Genomic DNA, 23,679 nt, shown 5'->3' on the forward strand with positions numbered 1-23,679 from the left:
TATTTCTATGCCATCGGTGTTTGCTAAGGTTATTGAGAGGCTTGTATATACAAGGTTACTGCAGCATTTAAATTCACATAATTTGCTGTCAAATGTACAGTTTGGTTTTAGAAATGGCTTAACAACTGAAGATGCTATATTCTCTTTTCTCTGTGAGGTTTTGGACGGATTAAATAAAAGGTTGAGAACGTTAGGTGTTTTCTTTGATTTAACGAAGGCTTTTGACTGTGTTGACCACAAAATATTACTGCAGAAGTTGGACCATTATGGAGTAAGGGGAGTAGCTTACAATTGGTTCGCCTCCTACTTTAAGAACAGAAAGCAGAAGGTAATCCTCCGCAATATTGAGAGTGGTAATGATGTTCAGTCCCAATGGGGCACTGTTAAATGGGGCGTTCCCCAAGGGTCGGTGCTGGGGCCACTGCTGTTCCTTATTTATGTAAATGATATGCCTTCTAGTATTACAGGTGATTCAAAAATATTTCTGTTTGCTGATGACACCACCTTGGTAGTGAAGGGTCTTGTGTGTAATATTGAAACATTATCAAATAATGTAGTTCATGAAGTAAGTTCATGGCTTGTGGAAAATAATTTGATGCTAAATCACAGTAAGACTCAGTTTTTACAGTTTCTAACCCACAATTCAACAAGAACAGACATTTTAATCAGACAGAATGGGCATGTTATAAGCGAGACGGAACAGTTCAAGTTCCTAGGCGTACGGATAGATAGTAAGCTGTTGTGGAAAGCCCATGTTCAGGATCTTGTTCAGAAACTAAATGCCGCTTTATTTACCATTAGAACAGTATCTGAAATAAGTGACATTTCAACACGAAAAGTAGTATACTTCGCATATTTTCATACGCTTATGTCATATGGTATTATTTTTTGGGGTAATTCTTCTGATTCAAAAAGGGTATTTTTGGCTCAAAAACGGGCTGTTCGAGCTATGTATGGTGTAAGTTCGAAAACCTCTTGTCGACCCCTATTCAATAGTCTGGGAATTTTGACATTGCCCTCACAGTATGTATTTTCTTTAATGTCGTTTGTTGTTAGCAATATTAGCTTATTCCCAAGAGTTAGCAGCTTTCACTCAGTTAATACTAGGCAGAAATCAAATCTGCATGTGGAATGCACTTCCTTGACTCTTGTGCAGAAAGGAGTGCAGTGTTCTGCTGCATCCATTTTCAATAAGCTACCACAAGAACTCAAAAATCTTAGCAGTAGCCCAAACACTTTTAAGTCTAAACTGATGAGTTTCCTCATGGCTCACTCCTTCTATTCTGTCGAGGAGCTCCTGGAAGAGATAAAAAATTAAGCAAATTCCAGTGTTACATTCTTGATTTTCTTTATTTAAACTAACGACTTGTTTCATTTTATCTGTTTCTACAATCGTGTTATAATTTCATGTATTGACTCGTTCCATGACCATGGAGACTTCTCCTAAATGTGGTCCCACGGAACAATAAATAAATAAAATAAAAAATAAAATAAAAATAAAAGTCAGCAACAGCACCTGAAGATTTATGGCATAAGAAGTCACAATCATTCTGTATGACGAAGTTTAAGACACTACACATAAAGAAACAATAAGCAAAGTAGTGGGATATGGAAATACTAAAGAATGAAGAAATACTCTTGAAATTCTCAAAGACAATAGATACTGCAATAAAGAATAGCTCAGTGGGTAATTCAGTTGAAGAGGAATGGGCAATCACAGACGTTGGAAAGAAAAACATAGATATGAAGAAGCTAACTGTGAAGAAAACCTCGGTAATAGATCAATGAAAGAAGGAAGTACAAAAATATTCAGGGAAACTCAGAAATACAGAAATAGGATGAAATAAACAGGAAAGTGGATGGAAGGCAAGGCGAAATGGCTGCACGAAAAATGTGAAGAAATCGAAAAAATGGGCAATTGTCGGAACAACTGACAGAATATAGAAAGTCAAAAGAATGTTTGGTGAAATTAAAAGTAAGGTAGGTAACATTAAGAGTACAATGGTAATTCCACAGTTTACTGCAATGGAGAGAGCGAATAGCTGGAAAGAATACACTGAAGCCCTCTGTGAGGGGGAGAACTTGTCTGATGACGTGATAGAAGAAACAAACAGGAGTCGGCAGTGAAGAGAGAGAGAATTCAGTACTAGAATCAGATTTCAGAAGATCTTTGGACGATCAAGTAAGGCAGAAGGGATAGATAACATTCTATCACATTTTCTGAAATCATTGCGAGACACGACAACAAAACGACTGTTCACATTGATGTGTAGAATGTATGAACTGGGAATATACTATGAGGCTTTTGGAAAAAACATTACCGACAGTTTTGAAGATAGCAAGAATCAAGAAGTGCAAAAACTATGACGGAGTCACCTTAACAGCTAATGCATCCAAGTTACTAAGAAGAATAATATACAGAATGGAACTGAAAATTGAAGACCTTTCCGATGACGATTAGTTTGAGTTTATGAGAAGTAAAGGCCAGTTCTCACATTGCAGTTGATAATAAAAGCAAGACTGAAGAAAGTCAAGGCAAGTTCATAGGATTTGTCGACCAGGAAAATGCGCTCGACAATGTAAAATGATGCAAAACATGAGAATGTCTAAGAAAAATAGGGGTAAGCTTTATGAAAAGATGAGTAATTTACAATATGTACAGGAACCAAGGCGGAAAAATGAGACAGGAAGCTGAAGAATGAATTGCTCAATTAAAAAGGGTGTAAGTCAGGAATGTTGCCTTTCACCCCTAGTGTCCAGTCTTTGCAGTGAAGAAGCAGTGTGGGAAATAATGTAGATTGAAGCATGGGATTAAAATTGCAGTAAAATAATATCAGTGACATGATTTGCTGATGACACTGCTATCCTGAGTGAAAGTGACGAAGAATTACAGGATCTGTTGAATAGAATGAATATCTAATGAGTAACAGAGTAAATACTGAGAGTAAATAGAAGGAAGATTAAAGTAATGAGAAGCAGAAATGAGAACAGCAAGAAACTTATCAGAATTAGTGATCGCGAAGTAGATGAAGTTACAGAACTCTGCTACTTAGGCAGCAAAATAACCCTTGACAAACAGAGCAAGCAGGACAGAAGAAGCAAACTAGCACTGGCTAAAAAGGCATTCATGGCCAAGAGAAGTCTATACTAGTATCAAACATAGCTCTTAATTTGAGGAAAAGTTTCTGAGAATGTACGTTTGAAGCACAGTGTTGTATGACAGATTGACTGTGGGAAAACTGTAACAGCAGAGAATTGAATCACTTGAGATCAGAAGATTGTTGAAAATTCGTTGGACTGATGAAGTAAGGAATGAGGTGGCTCTCTGCAGAATTGTAGAGGTTATGGAATAAACGGAAAACACTAACTAGAAGAAGGGATCAGATAATAGGACATGTGTTGACATGGAGCTGTACAGAGTAAGAAACTGTGCATGAAGACGGAGATTTCAATACATCCAGCAAATAATTGAGGACCTAATTTGCAGTTGCCACTGTGAGATAAAAAGCTTGGCACAGTGTAGAAATTCGTGGCAGGGCACATCTTAACCAGTCAGAAGACCGATAATAGTGATAGCAGGACTTAATACCCACCACCATATAGGCAGCTGTCAATCTGAGTTTGTGAAATCTGAGGTTTGTGGAGTCAAACCCATGGCCCAGAGGTTCTGTCAACATCACAATACACCAGCAAGCAACATCATCAATAAAGTACCAGGTGGGAAACGCTCACTTATATTTCCTTTGACGCTTTTCACAATACTAGATACTTTTTCTGATAGTAACCCTTTTACACACCTACCTTTTGTGTTACTGATCAGCCATGCCTTGCAGCAGTGACAGCACCAGCTACCACCACCTGACGATGTCAACCACGATCTGGCGGCAAACCCAAGAAGCGTATTTGCAGATTTCTTCTATTTAGTGTGATTTCAACTAAGTGAGCCAGTGTATGGCATGTACTAGGCAACCTTTTACTGTGCATTTACGTGTCTCCAGTTCGAGTGTACGACACATACAAATTGAAAATAATTGGTAGTACGACTGTTCCTGCACGTTCATAAGTAAATTGCCATTGCCATTGCTATCACAGAGATTTTCACTAGTCTTGTATTCAGTTCACACTAATGTATATCCAGATGTAGTAATAATTGTAGCAATGAAAGTAGTTAATTCTACACAACAGCTACCTAAAAAGTTATGAGACGTTTTTTCTGTTTGCTAAAAGTCTTAAAAAGAAGACTTGATGTATTCAAACAGATCTTCCCAAGCCACTTCCAGATGGAGGCGTCATCTGAAAATCCATATCCCCTGCCTGAAAGACTTCATTATCCGAGTATCCAGGGGTATCACAGGGCATCCAGTCGATCTCTCCTGTAATCCAAGTTGCCACATAAAATGTCGCACTATTCTTCCTCAATGAACTGTAGGTGCCATGTCTTACTGGATGGTTGTGTACAGTACCACACACCAAATTCATTATGCTCAACAGAAATTTTGTCTCATATTTAAAATTATGCTGACAAGAAAACTGGATACTGTGTAACTGTCTACAATGTCTATTACGATCAGGAAGAGAATGTGCAACAACACACATCGCCATTATGAATATAGCATTTATTGTGTTGATTTAAGGCCCAAGACTGGATCGATATAGCTCTCCATATTAGCCTAGCTTCTGTGTGCATTGCCGTCTCCGCCCAATAACTGCAACACACATCTATTCGTACACCCTCACTGTATTCAGTCCTTGGTCTCCATCTAGAACAGCGGTCGTCAAACTCTTTTAGTCAAGAGCCAATACTGACATTCTGAACAGGCACCTCAGGCTGCGTATGTACTTGCTTTATTATTAATTGGTAACATAAATTGATATGTTACGAACCCCCAACAGACTAGTTACGTAAACTGACATACGGGTGGGAGAGAGGTGTGTTGACCACACGACCCTCCATATCCACACTCTGTGATGCATATGGGCTGAGGATGACACGGCGGCCGGGCATTACCGCTAGTTCTTCACAGTCCTGTTCGGGTGGAGGTTAGTTTAGTTTTTAACATACTAGTTATAGTAAGAGTGTGGTAAGTCGGCCGCGACCCGAGTCAGCACTCTGTTTCAGATTGCTGCTACCCTTGTCACACTGTAATCATCCCGCGAAATGTTGTTGCGTTATTTGTGTGAGCATGTGACTGACTAATAACAGTAACTTTACTCATATTTAAATGCCTTTTCGAATATGAGGCATGATTACAAATTGTTATTACACTTCATGAATGTCTGCTTCATAAATAAAAAGACTCCTCTTGCTGCACTGCATTTTATTTCTTCCAGATGCATTTCACCTTTTACACTTTATCATCAGTGGAATCTATAATGATACAGTTTTGTTTTGGTATACATTATTCTTATATTATAAAACAGTTCTGTTCTCTTTTTATGTACAGAAAGGATTGGTCACAGTTCTTCGCATTTTCAGTTGGTATCTGCGCTTTCTGCCATCTAGTAACATCTGAAATGCACCCGGGAGAGAGAAAATACAATGCAGCTAGAGTAGGCATTTGTCATTTACAAAACAAATACTTCTGTGCTGGCTGTGCAGGATGACGACGCAAACAAACTTGTTATCTTTAATATCATTTTACTTATACTATACCATTAATGAATCTGTTAATTAAAGAACACTTTGCCATACATGACATGGGTAAAAAGTTTGATGGTGTTCATTTATCATATTATGCAGATATTTTGTACCATTGAAGATCGTTATATTCTGAAAGGAATAAAAATAAAATAAAATTAAGTAAAGCTATTAAATATAGTGAGCTGATACAAGAAAGTGTTTATGACCTCTTCCCAAATTTAAGATGATTACAATCAAATACAGTCTTCATAAGAAAATGAAAAACTAGGTGAAGATTTCATAAAAAAATATACAGTAAAACCATCTGAATATGTTTGGATGAATGATAGAGATTTAATTGATAGGTCAGCAGTTATTTGCGGGAATAACACAAATGTTAAGAAATAGATTTAGTGCTTTTTTATTAATAACAAAAGGAATTCCATATTTGATTACATTTTTGAGTAACTTGTCACATACATTTTAGAAAAAGAATAATATGGAAAAGTATTAGTTAATACTTTAATTAATAAATTACCATTCAAAATGCATCCCTATGGTCATAATTGTTGTGGTCCAGGAACAAAATCAGAAGAAAGATTAGCTGAAGGTGTTCAAGGAATAAATCCTCTAAATGATGCTTGCAAAAAACACGATATTGCACATAGAGATAATAAAGATTTAGAAAAAAAAACAGAATAATGTATCAGAATAGTGTCAATTTAATTTCATATTCCTTGCTACATGTATGTATCACATTCGAAGGGGACTGCCTCTGTAATGCACAATGGGGAAGTCATGTTACTTCCATTTCAAATTTATACAATAGCAGCTGATCTGTATGAGGCATACATGCCTATGAGTTGTTAGCACGAAAAACATTTCTCACTCCCTGCAACTGCAGGTATATCTACACCTGCACACAGCTTCGCTCTTGTAATGACCGGGCAACTTTACTTTGCTCACGGTGAAGTTGACCAACATCAATTAAACTTAAAGACGAATTAACATATTACAGTATCTCCGAGTAATTTTGTTTGTTAACGAGCAGGAGAACTACACTCTTAGTAAGCTCTCCATTGACGCTTTTGGATTTGGCTGTTGCTAGATGTACACTGAAGCACCAAAGAAACTTGAATAGGCACGTGTATTCAAATACAGAGAGATGTAAACAGGTAGATTACGAGGCTACAGTCAGCTATGCCTATTTAAGGCAACAAGTGTCTGGTGCAGTTGTTAGATCTGTTACTGCTGCTACAATGGCAGGTTATCAAGATTTAAGTGAGTTTGAACATGGTGTTATAGTCTGGGGGACGACCGATGGGACAGAGTCTCTGAGATGAATCAGGGATTATCCCACACGACCATTTCACGAGTATACTGTAAATATGAGGGAGTCGGTAAAACATCAAATCTCTGATATCTCTGTTGCTGGAATAACATCCTGCAAGAATGGGACCAAAGGCAACTGAAGAGAATCATTCAAGGTGACTGAAGTGCAACCCTTCCACAAATTGTTGCACATTTCAATGCTGGGACCTCAACAAAGCTTCATGTTGGCCTGGGCCCAACAACACTGACATTAGACTTTATGACTGGAAACACGTTGCCCAGTTGGAGGAGTCTGGTATCAAATCATATCAAGCTGATGGACGTGTATGGGTATGAAAACAACCTCATGAATCCATGGACCCTGCATGTCAGCAGGGGACTGTGCAAGCTGATGGAGGCTCTCTAATGGTGTGGGGCATATGCAGTTGTAGTGATGTGAGGCCCCCGGTGCATCAATTATAACAGGTGACATGTAAGTAAGCATCCTGTCTGATTACCTGCATCCGTTTGTGTCTACTGTGCATTCCAACAGACTTGAACAGTTTCAGCAGTACAATGTGACACCCCACATGACCAGAATTGCTAGAGTGGCTCCAGGAACAATCTTCTGAGTTTAAACACTTCTGCTGGCCATCAAACTTCTCAGAGATGAACATTATTGAGCGTATCTGGGATGCCCTTGCAATGTGCTGTTCAGAAGAGATCTCCACCTCTTAGACTCTTATGGATTTATGGGGAACTCTGCAACATTCGTGGTGTCAGTTCTGTCTAGCACTACTACAGATGTTAGTGTAGTCCACGCCATGTCACGCAGCAGTGCATTTACATGCTCTCGAGGGCCCTGAAAGATATTAAGCAGATGTCCAAATTTCTTTGGCTCTTCGGTGTATGATATCACAAAGGGAAATATGAAAAAGAATTGTTTACCGTATTTACTCAAATGTAAGCCGCACCCGAATCTAAGCCGCACCTGAAATTCGAGACTAAATTCAAGGGGAGAGAAAAGTTTTAGGCCGCACCTCCAAATCGAAACGATGTTGGTCCATTGAAATATGAGACATAATTTAGGTCGAATGAATGACGATACAGCTACAGTAGTTTGCTTCGAGTCGTAAGCTTAGCAGTTAAGCTATACCAGGTAGCCATTGCTATGTGTCAGGCGCTCCGTCCGTATTTATACGGGTACCCTTCCTTTTTCACGTGCTTTGTCTAGTTTGAATTGATTGCTTATGTTGCTTCGATCTGATACGTGCCGTTTTCTTTGTTCTAGGTGCTTACGTCACTAAGCAGAAAATGCATTACTGTACTGTTCGTCCCATTCTGATAGTGCGTGTTTAGGGTCTGTCGCCGCTCGCGGCATGGCTTGCTTTTGTGCGCGCTAACACCGCCTACAATAAAAAAAAGAGAGGAAGTGTCTCATTAGCGAAACAATGGCAAGAGACTGCAATTTGTTGTTACTTACACTGCTGCTTTCTTTGATAATGATCAACAAGAACCAAATAATAGACTGCGTATGATAGAACAGGTTCTGAACAAGGCGAAAATGTTTCTCCGTTTGAAAATCTTTGTGGCCGCTTCTTTAGTACATCACATTCTGCACAGAAATCGGAGTCATCTTAGATTTACAAATCTAGTCAGTTGCTGTGCTTCATTTCTGACTGTATCACTATTAGGCACAAGAATAATACAAATATACACACGACACGATACGTATATTCTTACGCGTTTGCTGTTGCCTCACTTAAGTTTTGTAGTTTATTAGGCAGACAGGATGTAAATGGGATAGCAGCAAACACGAAAGAATACATGGCAAAATGTTTATATTCGTATTATTCTTATGGTGAAGAGAATACTGCATGTGATTCACATTTCATCAGGATCCTATTAGCAACCATCTCTTCTCAGGGGTAGGAAAAAATTCAGAACATAAAGTTGGCCATATTGACAAACATCCCAAACAGTCTCGCCAAACAGATTTTCGTAGTACATTGAAATTCTGCTACATTCGAAGATGAACAATACGGAATTTGTATTTACTTCGTTGGATAGTGTATGAAAATGCAGTGGTCTAAACTCTGGACGGAGAAAAAAGCTCGTCTTCCACTTTTTTTTTTACATTTATTTACTGACGCAGAGGTTTTGGCGCCAGTATTTATCTTTGTGCCTACAAAGCATGCTTGTGTCGCACTGCATATATTCGACGGCAGAAGTTAGTTGTGGCGGCACATACCAACATTTTTCAGAACTTCTGCTTGCTTTGCACTCAATTCTAAGCCGCAGGCGGTTTTTTGGATTACAAAAAATGGGAAAAAAGTGCGGCTCAGATTCGAGTAAATACAGTAGTCCTAAATGAATCTGATTGACATTATGATATTTAGTTTTTTGTATTAGGTTTCAAATTATCCTTTAGCTGCAATTAATGAAAGATGTGTAGTTTTTTTTACTATCGCGAATTGGTTCTTTTATAAATATTTAGGGTCAAGAGATGGCAAAATAACCCACGCAAGATAGTCCATATCCCAATGTAACACATTTGCTGTTATTTTGGACAGTTCAGTCCACAGTGTTGCTGGACTATAATGCAGGCTACGGTATGGTTAGGGATTGTTTCACAACTGCTGTAAGGGAGCTTCTCTTACGTCAGTTACCTCTGCTAAGTGGCTGCATGCTCAATCTGTGACATGCCAGCAAGAAGCCCCGTCTTCGCAGCTATGTTGTGAAGTGAGATGCAAGAAACACAACATGGCGTCGAAGACGGGGCTCCTCCCTGCCAAGATGTGACTGTGCAAATGTAACACATTTGCTGTTATTTTGGACAGTTCAGTCCACAGTGTTGCTGGACTATAATGCAGGCTACGGTATGGTTAGGGATTGTTTCACAACTGGTGTAAGGGAGCTTCTCTTATGTCAGTTACCTCTGCTAAGTGGCTGCATGCTCAATCTGCGACATGCCAGCAAGAAGCCCCGTGTTCGCAGCTATGTTGTGAAGTGAGATGCAAGAAACACAACATGGCGTCGAAGACGGGGCTCCTCCCTGCCAAGATGTGACTGTGCAAATGTAACACATTTGCTGTTATTTTGGACAGTTCAGTCCACAGTGTTGCTGGACTATAATGCAGGCTACGGTATGGTTAGGGATTGTTTCACAACTGCTGTAAGGCAGCTTCTCTTACGTCAGTTACCTCTGCTAAGTGGCTGCATGCTCAATCTGCGACATGCCAGCAAGAAGCCCCGTGTTCGCAGCTATGTTGTGAAGTGAGATGCAAGAAACACAACATGGCGTCGAAGACGGGGCTCCTCCCTGCCAAGATGTGACTGTGCAAATGTAACACATTTGCTGTTATTTTGGACAGTTCAGTCCACAGTGTTGCTGGACTATAATGCAGGCTACGGTATGGTTAGGGATTGTTTCACAACTGGTGTAAGGGAGCTTCTCTTACGTCAGTTACCTCTGCTAAGTGGCTGCATGCTCAATCTGCGACATGCCAGCAAGAAGCCCCGTGTTCGCAGCTATGTTGTGAAGTGAGATGCAAGAAACACAACATGGCGTCGAAGACGGGGCTCCTCCCTGCCACGATGTGACTGTGCAAATGTAACACATTTGCTGTTATTTTGGACAGTTCAGTCCACAGTGTTGCTGGACTATAATGCAGGCTACGGTATGGTTAGGGATTGTTTCACAACTGGTGTAACGGAGCTTCTCTTATGTCAGTTACCTCTGCTGCATGCTTCTTGCATCTCAATCTGCGAGATGCCAGCAAGAAGCCCCGTGTTCGCAGCTATGTTGTGAAGTGAGATGCAAGAAACACAACATGGCGTCGAAGACGGGGCTCCTCCCTGCCAAGATGTGACTGTGCTGACTGCTCCGAGCCCCTGGGCGCCAGAGTCACGTCTGCGCCATTTTAAGCTCCCAGCAGCATGCGCAGGTCGCTCACAAAACTCCCTCTCTCAGCCTTCATCTCTGCCATTACAGTCACTTCTGAAACATACAGAGTGCAACGTAAGTGGAATCTGTCATGCCGCACATAAAGTAGTTTATCTGTTGTTCCACCAATGCAGAGTAACAAAGATCTCAAACTAGGTCCAGCTCTTTTAAAGATTCTGAGGTACACCCACCCTAAAAGATGGAAATATATATATTTTTTTCAGTAATGTGTATAATAATTTCAAGTATAAGGAGGAACTTAATATTTTCTCAGACACATTTCATATAGCTGTCAACGTTTGAGAATGTTGATATCATGTGATGTTTTCAGAGAGGAAGTAGGTAGCCTTAAAGCTGCACCTTGAAATGCTGCCTTATTCTTTAGTAGTGTCCTACAGACTTTTTATTATTACGAAATAGGAGGTCTGTTCAGAATACTGCAGAACATTCGTAATTTCTCGCTAATAGTGTGTTGGAGCAAAATGTGGTTGGCATCTCTGCACACACTGTGTTTAATGCGTAACTGCCAGTGTTTGTTTAATGCGTAACTTGGCATCTCTGCACACACACTGTGTTTAATGCGTAACTGCCAGTGTTTGTTTAATGCGTAACCGCCAGAAGGTTCGTTGATGTATGTCTCCTAGTTACGGTTCAGTGCTATATTGAGTAGCATGTTGTGTCACATACTTTCCAAATTTCAAGGTGGCAGAGTTAAGAGGAGCCACGTGTCTGCTTTAAATTTTGCGTGAAACTCAAGAAAACCTTTACAGATACACATCAAATGAAGCATAAAACGCACGGTGATGTGTGCTTAAGCCATACTCGATGTTACAAGTAGTTCACACAGTTTAAAACTCACCGGACAAAAGTTAAAGGTGACCCTTGTTCAGGACGCCCTTATCAGGAACTTCAACAAAACTGTGTGTGCCAATCAAGACTAACAGTCCGAGAGATTGCAGAAGAATGTAACATTTTGGTAGGATCATGTCACGAAACACTGACACAGCATTTCGGGATGCATCGTGTTGCTGCCAAGTTAAGCCCCACGGTTTATGAGTCAAGACCAGGAAGACCTCCGCCTCACAATCTGTGAACGGCTTATGTATTCAACAAATGAGAACAAGATGTTCCTTAAAACAACATTATGTTAAAATAAATTAAATTCTGTAACACTTAGCTGATTTCATTCTGTTGTGAGGACACAAAAAGCCTCTGCACCTATTCAGATTTTGGGAGTGCTTCAGCTGTGACGATTCTGTCCAAATGTGTTACTTGAATTAATATTAACAGTAACATGAATCCAATTTTCCATGTAGCATCAACATCACCCAAGTATGTCTGTACGAAGCGTCACAAGTGTTTCATAAGTCCCATATAAAATTGTGAAACCCCTGTACTTGCTTCTTGTGATGTAACGGGTTAAAGTGGGTAATCACTTAATCAACTTTCAGCTTACATACTGATGAAGAAGGAAAGTGCATGAACACAAAGCAGCAACCTTGCTTCCCTTGCACTTCTACCACACATTCTTCCCACCTCCACACTGTAACACACACGGAACACGATTTATCCATCAATATGATTACTGTTCTTAGATGTGGTACACACATTTAACATTTGTTTTTAACTCCTTTCATTTCAAGGTAAACACGAATTTTACATCTTTAGAACAATAATTTTCATAATGTTGCAATTTTTCCTATCCCCTGCAACACAAACTATTAGTCCTGGAGAAAAATGAATGAAACCTTTTTAGGTAGCAAATTTTAAATTTGTGTTGGTAAATATTTTTGCTGCAAGCTGCACTGTTCAAGTTATTCAACCAATTATAAAAAAGTAACCTTTAAACAACCCCTCCGCCACTCCAATGCACACGTATCACTGGACAAGATTTTCAGTATAGTTTTCAGGACACTCATTCCTAGTGATGTGCAAAAATTTGCGACTACACAATTTTGTTCCCCTCATTTTCCTTCTCTGACTGGATTACATGGTGAATACACATTTTTGAGTCCCGTCAGTAAATTTCTGCCAGTTTGTGAAAATTTGTTCATAACACTGTTGGCATATTTTCAATGCGACCTGGAGATGTTCTTTTACAATGAAACGGGTTTTGGTGTAACAAATGTACTTGAAACATGGTTGTGGTGGTTGTTATTAACATTTAATACACCATGCAGTTAACTGTGTGAGCAGGAGCATGAAAATAATTTCAAACATTTTTTAATGAACATTGTGACAGGCTATTATGGTTTAATTTTCAAGGAGAGGAATGGAAAGTCCTGTAATTGAAGTAGCACATGAAGTGAAAGAAGATCTCTCATGGTCTCTCGCCATTTTCCAAGGTTCAGCTCCAAGGTTAAGCAGTGTTTAACAAAACTCGTTACCTTTGATTCTAGAACTTCACAATTTTCAGTTAATTTAAAAAGACTTATTTTAAGCTATCAGTGTTATAATCATATTTTAAAAGGTATTTTCAAGCAAATATTGAACCTCGTAATCTAGATTAACTCATAACGATATGAAAATGGTGAATAAGAACCTCATGCCAAAAACTAAATTGGCATAAAATAAATGCCAAAATAAGAATAAACTATCATTATTCTCATGACATACCATCTGTTAGATTTGCCAACTCACAATCGAACTGTCACTTCTCAAAGTAACATATACACCCAGCTATGCTGTACATCAGTATGTAGCAACAAAGAAGAATTAATATTCAGTGACTTTGCCAACTTACAACCAAGGAGTCACCTTACAACCTAATATATACTTTGGGCTATGGGACAGATCAGTCTGTCACAACAATTGTCATTATGCTTTAGCCACCCTATCAGTATTTGTTATATTTACTTACTGTCCTAATTTTTTCCGCAGAGCTGAGTGTGGATTACATTTGTGAAATTACTGGCAAAAGTAATCCCAAACTGATACCTCACTTTTTAAAATCTATAATGAAGCACATTTATATTTATTAAAATTCAAGTACAGGAATAACACCATTTCAACAGTTTCACTCTTGGGTCCATGTGTTAGTTTGCCAGCCAACAGCTGACCACACTCCAAATGGCTGCATTTTGTCAAATTTCAAGTCATATGCAAATGAGGCTTCACAATTCACAAGTAGAAGGGCTTCAATTTTCTGTAATATTATTTACAACAATGTGAAGTGAATTTAGGAGTTGGTTATGAACAAACTTGTCAATTGATGGTTTATAATATATTTCTAAAAATATTTCATAATGCATTTCAGGTACAGCCCATCATCAGATGGCCTGCTAAATTAACAACACAATGCGAAAATGTATAGAAACGCATTAATACAGACACAAAGGTTTTGAAAACCAAGATTACAATACTGTGACAAGTCCTTCCAGCTTATAAGACCACGAAGTTATTGCATTCAAATAAAGCAATGCTGAAGGCACATACAGACAGCTAGCAGACAAATGAATATAACTGGGAACACTACATGAGTAACCTTCCTTGTACGAGATGGATTGTGAGTGACGGTGCCGCAAACTGCCAATACAGGAGGGTAAATAATAACTTTTTACCATGATTTATTTTACAATAACAACAAATATTTACATATTTAAATTAGTGTGTATTTGATGCAACCATACAGGGAAATTAAACATATTGAAGGCAAGTAGTAAACAATAAAAAGAGTGAAGTAAAAATACACTACTGGCCATTGAAATTGCTACACCACGAAGATGATGTGCTACAGATGAGAAATTTAACAGACAGGAAGATGCTGTGATATGCAAATGATTAGCTTTTCAGAGCATTCACACAAGGTTGGCACCGGTGGCGACACCTACAACGTGTTGACAGGAGGAAAGTTTCCAACTGATTTATCATACACAAACAGCAGTTCACCGGCGTTGCCTGGTGAAACGTTATTGTGATGCCTCGTGTAAGGAGGAGAAATGCGTACCATCACGACTTTGATGAAGGTTGGATTGTAGCCTATCACGATTGCGGTTTATCATATTGCAGCATTGCTGCTCGCATTGGTCAACATCGAATGACTGTTAGCAGAATATGAAATCGGTGGGTTCAGAAGGATAACATGGTACGCCGTGCTGGATCCCAACGGCCTCGTATCACTAGCAGTCGAGATGACAGGCATCTTATCCGCATGGCTGTTACGGATCATGCAGCCACGTCTCGATCCCTGAGTCAACAGATGGGGACATTTGCAAGACAACAACCATCTGCACGAACAGTTTGACGACCTTTGCAGCAGCATGGACTATCAGCTTAGCGACCATGGTTGCGATTATCCTTGATGCTGTGTCACAGACAGTAGCGCCTGAGATGGTGTACTCAACGACGAACTTGGGTGCACAAATAGCAAAACACCATGTTTTCGGACGAATCCAGGTTCTGTTTACAGCATCATGATGGTTGCATCTGTATTTGGCGACATTGCGGTGAACGTACATTGGAAGTGTGTATTCGTCATCGCCATACTGGCATATCACCTGGCGTGATGGTATGGTGTGCCATTGGTTACACATATGGCTCACCTCTTGTTCGCATTGACAGCACTTTGAACAGTGGACGTTACATTTCAGATGTGTTACGACCCGTGGCTCTAGCCTTCATTCTATCCCCGCGAAACCCTACATTTCAGCTGGATAATGCACGACCGCATGTTGGAGGTCCTGTAGGGGCCTTTCTCGATACAGAAAATGTTCGACTGTCACCCTGGCCAGCACATTCTCCATATACCTTGCTAATTTAAAACGTCTGGTCAATGGTGGCCGAGCAACTGGCTCATCACAATATGCCAGTCACTACTCTTGAAGAACTGTGGTATTGTATTGAAGCTGCATGAGCAGCTGTACCTGCACATGCCATCCAAGCTCTGTTTGACTCAATGCCCAGGTGTATAAAGGCCGTTATTACTGCCAGAGGTGGTCGTTCTGGGTGCTGATTTCTCAGGATCTATGCACCCAAATTGCATGTCAGTTCTAGTATAATATATTTGTCGAATGAATACTCGTTTATCATCTGCATTTCTTCTTGGTGTAGCAATTTCAATGGTCAGAAGTGTATTTAGCCTTAGCATAAAATTGTAGTTACAAAGTAACTTGCAGTGTAACTGGATAGATACAAAATCTACTCACCAAACAGCGGGAGGCGAACACAGATATAGAAGGTATTATGTATGCAAGCTTTCAGAGCCATTGGCTCCTCCTGGCAGAAGAATTTAAGGGAAAGGAAGGGGAACGAAGGAAAAGGATTGGTGGGTTCGTTGATTCGGGAGAGGAGGCCAAACAGTGAGGTCATCAGTTCCATCGGATTATGGAAGGATGGGGAAGGAAGTCGGCCATGCCCTTTTGAAAGAACTATCCCAGAATTTGCCTGAAGCGAGTTGGGAAATCAAGGAAAATCTAATCAGGATGCCCGGATGTAGGTTTGAACCGTCTCCCTCCCGAATGTGAGTATGCTGCGCCACCTCACTTGGTATGAAGGAAAAAGACTAGTGAGGTTTAGGAAAAGGGGTAGAGTTCAGAGGATTCACCCGGAACCCCATATCATGGGCGAATTACCAGATGGGATGAGAAGGAATGACTGATTGTTGGGAACTGCACTGGACAAGGTTTAAAAACCTGAGAGATAAAAAGTGGAAAATAGGGCAATATGGAAGACAGAGATTACTGCTAAAACATCATACAAAAGTTAACAAGAGCACTGTGTGTGATAGAGGGGTGGGAGGGGGGCAGAAAAAAAATATACACGTCAGAAAGTGAAAGATATAGAAAACTAAAATGCAGTGAAGAAAGGAATAGTTACTGTGAAGAAATGCAGAGATGGAAGAAATTAAGCTAAATAAGGGCAAGGTGGGTGGCAAGAACTGGGACATGTTGTAGTGCCAGTTCCCACCAGTGGATTTTAGGGAGACTGGTGTCTGGGGGAAGAATCCAGATGGTATGTGTGGTGAAACAGGCACCAAGGTCATGACTGTCATGTTTTAGTGCATTCTGCGCAACGGGATATTGTGTTTGCCAGTATACACCCTCTGTATATGCCCCATTCATCCTGATAACCTGGTGGTAGTCATGCCGCTATAAAAAGCCAAGTAGTGTGCACGTAACAGCTAGTAGATGCCTCGTCATTTCACAGATGGCTCTACCTTTGGTAGTATACGTTTTGCCAGTTACACGACTGGTATATATGGTGGTTAGAGGTGGTTTTATTTCACTATATTTACCTCACAAAACAGCACATACTAGATTTGTAGTAATGGGAGATGCGGAAGAAATCATGAAGAAATTAAGGGTCCAGTTGCAGGAACTAGGAAAAGACTGCATCTAAGCTGAAGTGTTTTGAAGTAGTAAGTACAGAAGAATGATCAACATTTTATTCTCACTGTTGTACTAACCCAGCACTAACTAATCAATGAAACAGTGAATGGTAACCGACTACGATTTTCAGCATTTTTAATTAGCTACTACCTTAATTTCTCTTCTGTATTTTGCACAGTTAGAAATGTATGATCTTCCATTTTGTGATGCACACAGTCAAATAAAACAAGTTACAAAAGAAGTACTTGTTATGCCCAAGTAAAATCTTTTTATATATATGAAGATGGTATCTGTTCTTTCAGACCTGTCCGAAAGAACAGATACCATCGGTGACCATGCAGCTCGTTAGAATGACATTACAATGAAATAAATACCCTTAGCTGCATACAGGCATTGACATACGTCAACGAGGACAGATGAAAATGTGTACCCCAACCGGGAATTGAACCCAGGATCTCCTGCTTACATGGTAGACGCTCTACATCTGGGCCACCGAGGATAGTGCGACCGCAGCGACTTATCTCTGGCACACCACCCGTGAGACCCACATTCTCAACTTCTTGTTCAGCACTATATTCGTAGTTCCCCTGCCCATTATACTCATTAATCGTGGCATTGCTGCCGGCACTGTGTGACACACACACACACACACACACACACACACACACACACACACTTTATATAATTTTCACCTTTCTTTTGTACATTTGACTATCTTCAGTGCGGATGCACAAACAGTGCCCGAACGGGAATCGGCAGTAAGACTGCGAGTAAGAGTATAATGGACAGTGGTATTATGAACATAGTGCGGGACAATAAGTTGAGAATGTGGGTCTCACGGGAGGCGCACCAGAGATAAGTACCTGCAGTCACACTATCCTCTGTGTCCTCGGTGGCTCAGATGAACAGAGTGTCTGCCATGTAAGCAGGAGATCCTGGGTTCAGATTCCTGGTTGGGGCACACATTTTCATCTGTACCTGTTGACATATAGCAACACATATGCAACTAAGGGTATTCATTTCTTTGTAATTAAATCTTTTTACTTCGCCTTTCTTCATATTTACTACTTGTCTTCAATATATTTTATTCTGCATTTATGTTGACATGAAATATATCCTAACTTAAATGTGTAAAAATTTCTGTTCTTATTGTGAAACAAATCTTGGTAAGAAGTAATGGCTTACTATCCTATATTGGCAGGCTGCAGAGCCACCACCCACATGCCATCTAGCATAAATGAGGTTAGTTATGTAGGGATGAGGGCCACTATATTCATTCTTCCGCTAGATGTGTATATGTCATCTCAGCATTTCCTTCTTTATGTGAATAAAGTAACTTCATGGTCTCATAAGTTTAAAGACTTCTTTGTCATAGCACTGTAATTATATTGTATTGCAGTATGTATTTATGTGAAAACAATATGCATTTTGGTTTTCACACCTTTATACCCGTAATAATAGATATCTATACATTTTGAAATTTGCAGTATAAAAATGTGTTTTTAATTTAGTAGGTCATCTGGCAATGGGTTACACCCAGAACACAATATGAAAATAAAGGAATTCCATTACCACCTAGTTACCACTTTTTGCGAACTGTCAGCCTTTTATAGAAGAATCACATTAAAGATTGTTAGATTGCACATCTCACTATTGATTTTCATTGGTAGTTACACTAACCAGTGTGTGATCTCATGACACACACCTTTGCTGACAACACAGACCTTCATTTTGCACCCATTGGGCTGCATAACAATTAACTCCTAATGACATTTATCAGAAACTGACCTTTACAGCTGTTGCTTGTGCTGAAGCCTTGTTTACGTATTCAAAGACAGCTTTTGATGTAAACTGCCATGAAACTAACTTCTCAGACCAGTGATCTTTTCAAACTCAATTCCAAATTAATTATTTTTGGTTAGAAGGGAACACCTAACAACAAGTAAATCACATTTTCTATATAACTTAATAATGCCCTACCTGCACTGGTTCAATTTATAGATCTCTTTACATTGCTGATATTCACCATAGTGGGACCATTCTTCTGCTGCACATTAAGAGTTGACATTTACAAGAAGAATACCAAATCAGAATAAACCCTTTCTACACTAACATACCATGAATTCCATTGAGTTGTGCTTTATAAGTTTATGGATATTTATTAAACTCTCCTCTTCATTCAATGTGAGGGTCTATACAAATCACCTACTTTAATGTAGTGTTATGAAATGTCACATTTAACATCAACACAAAGAGTTCTTATGGGGCAGACACTTTATTGCTCGCATGGTGGTTTTGGAGCAATTAAAGTTCCATCATCTGGTGTAAAAACTACATCACTTAACCATCTGAGATCATCTTCACCCCCATGTTGTCTAAGAACAAAAGTTCAAAAAGAGCAAATAGGGGACATGAAGTCCATAAAAATTGCTCCCCCAAAAGAAACAGATTTTATGGAATTTATGTTACCTGACTTTTTTTAGTCTTTTGACACAATTTTTGTTCCACGACAACATTGGGGTACACAGATAACATCATATGGCTAAATTATTCCACTTTTTTACACTACACGAAAGAAATTTGTGTGTTGTGAAACGAGCCGTGTATGCCATAAAACATAGCTGATTCGGGATTATTGTACAATTTATTAATTTTAGAAAATTAAATCGACAGATAACATTATTATTATACTGAATTCATCATGCTTCCAGCAACATAACATGAATTACGCTTACTAACACACCATCCTGCACACAGAAATTAATGAACAGCAGTGAGAAAAAAAGTCACTTACCATGGTGTCTGGCTTAGCACACATCTCATCTGTTTTTTCTTCTTTGACTGAAATGGTTTTCAAATTGTCCAAGACTATAGTCTTGTATAGGCCTACCTGAAAAACGAGGTTTCTCATAAGAACACTCATTAAATTTAAAACCCTCCACTGGCCACAGGAAATGGACAACTACACAGGAACACAAAATGTTCAATGGAAAAACTGATTCACAACTTTCTTGTTATAACGTCACAAAACAAAGTAACAGGATATCTAAATTTCAGGCTGGGAGACTATCCAATTGCGAGATTTATGGGAGACATCTTGCCTTTTTTCCCCCCATGAATATCTTCAGAATTATGATCAGTCAAAACTACTGAGAGACTAAAGTTAATTCACCAAATCCGAATAAAACCATTTACTATAATACTACTCGTGACGGAAAAATAGATAAGATGGCTCTTTAAATCTTGATAGACACATATTGAACTGAATTTATTTTGGGCCTATACTGTAACCCATGAGGTTATGACCGTATTCTTATGAGTAATTTTAGGGGCAATGGAATTCGTACTGTGAACCACATTTTCATCAGAAAATTTAATATGCATTTTTAACGCACGGTTTGTTGAAATTTTCTTCATCCGCATTTTCATGGTTTCATACCAACTACTGCAGTGCTGCAACCCTTATGAACTCACTACGGGGAGGGGGGGCGTTCCACACACACTGCTGTTCACATACTGTACTGAGAAACAGCTGATCTATTATTAACACCAACATTTAACACGTTTCCTCACGAAGTGACTTACGTTTTCTCTGACGTGCGTACCACAGATAACGAATCTTCTATTCTGTGATATCGAATAATGCACTTACTGAAAAATACACGTACCAGCAGCTCTTACTGAACCTATTTCGTTTGTTACACATCTCCAAAATCCTGTTGCTAAAGGTTTTTACGAAAGCACACTGAAACATGCCTATTACCATGTTCTTCTGTCAATACACGATTTAGCGACCTGTCGAGCGGTACGAGTAGGTGAATGCCCGAAGCACACAAAATGGCCGCAGCAAATGCAACAGAATTCGGCATTCCCTTTCATCCCAACGTAACAACTCACGAAATTATGTAATAACCGGAGGAAACTTTAATCTGAAGAACTTAATAATACGAACCAATGGCTCATGCTACAGACTGAAGGAATTCTACATCAGATGACAGCAAAACACTTTATTGTTCCTCGTTCACAGACATCACAGCCCATGGGCTAAGCAAGCCACCATAACTACACTAATGTAGGGAGTAAATTTGCGATATTCACTATGCATTTCTTCTGGTCTATAATGAAGTATTTAACACTAACTATGACTTTCTCACTCGGGATGAACACGCCGTTTCAGTATATTACAGATGTCGCCAATGGTGACGCAACTGCTACTTTCCAGGTACGGAATAAAATATCTTTGAAGTATGCCCAGGAACAAACATTATACTAATTAACACTGTATTAGTATAGTTAACATAACTCGGAGGCATTTACTGCTTCTCAAGATCAAATAAACTATAACATAAATTTTGCATTAATGCTGTTTCAAAAAAAACTTTCGTATTTCCAACATACATGGTTATAAATGTCAGTAGCTTATTTCTTACCTGGAGGCATTAATTAACGTATTTCTGCTAAATACAATATTGCAACTGTTTTTTTTCTTGATTTATATAGAACAATTAATTCTTGAAACACATAACACGGTTCTCAAAGAAGTGTACTGTGAAAGAATCTACTATCAAGGATGCTTCACAACCTTGCATACAATGTTGTTACTCTGCCAGAACGGGCGCCCTATGTACACTCACGCGCTTTACGTCAGTGAAATGTTTTTTATTCATTTCATAACTTTCACTATTTCAGAGCTTATGTCTGAGGTACAGGAGACATGTCAAGGTTACAATTTCCTTTTTTGAAATTTTGTCACACTTATAATAATATCCTGTGAAGAATTTACTTACCGTATTTAAAATTTGTGAAACTTAACAGTATTTACATCCCCTATAACTAGCCAGTTTTAGGCGTCCGGCTCAAAGTATCACTTAGTCCTTCATGAAATCTTTCGCAGCGTCGCTTTACGTGAAATACTTTGAAACGTAACAGAAGCGTTCTGATATGATAACTTAGAATATCATATCTTAATTTACACTACACCCCGTCCAGTATGTGGCCTCTATTTACGGTGATAATAAATTATATAACTTAGACAAGATATCTGTATGATGCAAAAAGTGGCAACTGATTCTAGGGAATTACAAGTGTGAAGTTATCCACATAAGAAGGTACTAAAAGAATCCACGAAATATTGGTTACACAATAAATCACACAAATCTAAAGGTTGTAAATTTAACTAATGACTTAGGGACTACAATTACGAATAACTTCAATTGGAACGATTACACAGATAATGCTGTAGGGAAAGCAAACCAGAGACTGGGATTTATTCGTAGAAAACTTAGAACATGCAACAGATAGACTAAAGATAGTGTGTACACTACGCTTGTCTGCCCTCTTCTGGAGTACTACTGTGCGGTGTGAGATTCGCATCAGGTGGGATGGAGGACATCGAAAATGTTCAAAGAAGGTTAGCTCGTTTTGTATTATCACGAAGTAGGGGAAAGAGTGCAACGGACATAATGCGTAAATTTGGGTGAAAGTCATTAAAACAAAGGAGTTTTTTGTTGCGGCGGATCTTCTCGTGAAGTTTCACTTCCGAATGCGAAAATATTCAATTGGCTTCCACCTACATAGGGAGATACGATCATCATGATAAAACAAGATAAATCAGAGCTCGCACAGAAAGATTTTAAGTGCTCGGTTTACCCCCGCACTGCTAGAGAGTGTAACCGTAGATAAATAGTTTGAAGGTAGTTCGATGAACCCTCTGCTGCGCACTTAGTTGTGAATTGTAGAGTAATCATGCAGATTTAGATGTAGGTATAGACGCTAGTATTTTTTCGGGTTATGGGGTCGTATGACTAAAACAGAGAAAATTCTCCTAATCTTATTCTCAGAGCAAATGAACATTATGTGTGCAAATTCTTAGATTTATATGAACAGAAATTTTGAAGCATATTCTCTAACCAGTACTTACTCTTTTTCTTAGTTTATTAATTTTATCCTCCAGCGCGACTCTATTTAGCCACCATAATTTAAATAAAATGACAATTAGAGCAGTGTAATCTTGATCAGACAGACTGTGGAGAGGAGACATACATAAATGCGATTTGAGAATATAATGGTAACACTCATTCGTTGAGAGTAATGGATAAAAATAACAGTAAACCATTTGTTTGTTTGGAAGTCGGTAACTCTGTTCCTGTTCGTTACTTCTGGTTTTTTATATCTTCTTGAGCCATAAACTTAGCGAAGAATTGTATATACTCCTGGGCTGATTTACAACAACAGAGTAAGTGGCAGTAATCGAGTCTCAAGAGTTCCTATACAACGTTGTCTCAGTTGATCACACAGTGTTACTGACATCACAAATTGTGATGCCACCACATTGACAATAAGGTGTCCCCAATACGCCAATCTAATGTAAGTGGGCAGGGAATGATTAGTGATTGAGATGCATCCATCTACACAGTAGATGATATTAATATCCTTGACTGTTTGCACTTCGCGAGCCAATGCCATCTCGTTATGTT

At 39.1% G+C, this 23,679-nt stretch overlaps 1 long non-coding RNA gene across 1 annotated transcript; it reads right to left on the reverse strand.

The window, feature by feature from the left end:
* Positions 1-7,592: 7,592 nt before the first annotated feature.
* LOC124719900 lies at positions 7,593-21,747 on the reverse strand. The gene is made up of 4 exons (XR_007006010.1): positions 21,634-21,747; positions 19,998-20,093; positions 10,669-10,931; positions 7,593-7,793 (listed from the first exon to the last, which is right to left on the reverse strand). It is a non-coding gene; the product is annotated as an uncharacterized LOC124719900 (long non-coding RNA).
* Positions 21,748-23,679: the final 1,932 nt, after the last annotated feature.

The sequence above is a fragment of the Schistocerca piceifrons genome, chromosome 11 (genome assembly GCF_021461385.2).
Source record: "Schistocerca piceifrons isolate TAMUIC-IGC-003096 chromosome 11, iqSchPice1.1, whole genome shotgun sequence".
Taxonomy (NCBI): domain Eukaryota; kingdom Metazoa; phylum Arthropoda; class Insecta; order Orthoptera; family Acrididae; genus Schistocerca; species Schistocerca piceifrons.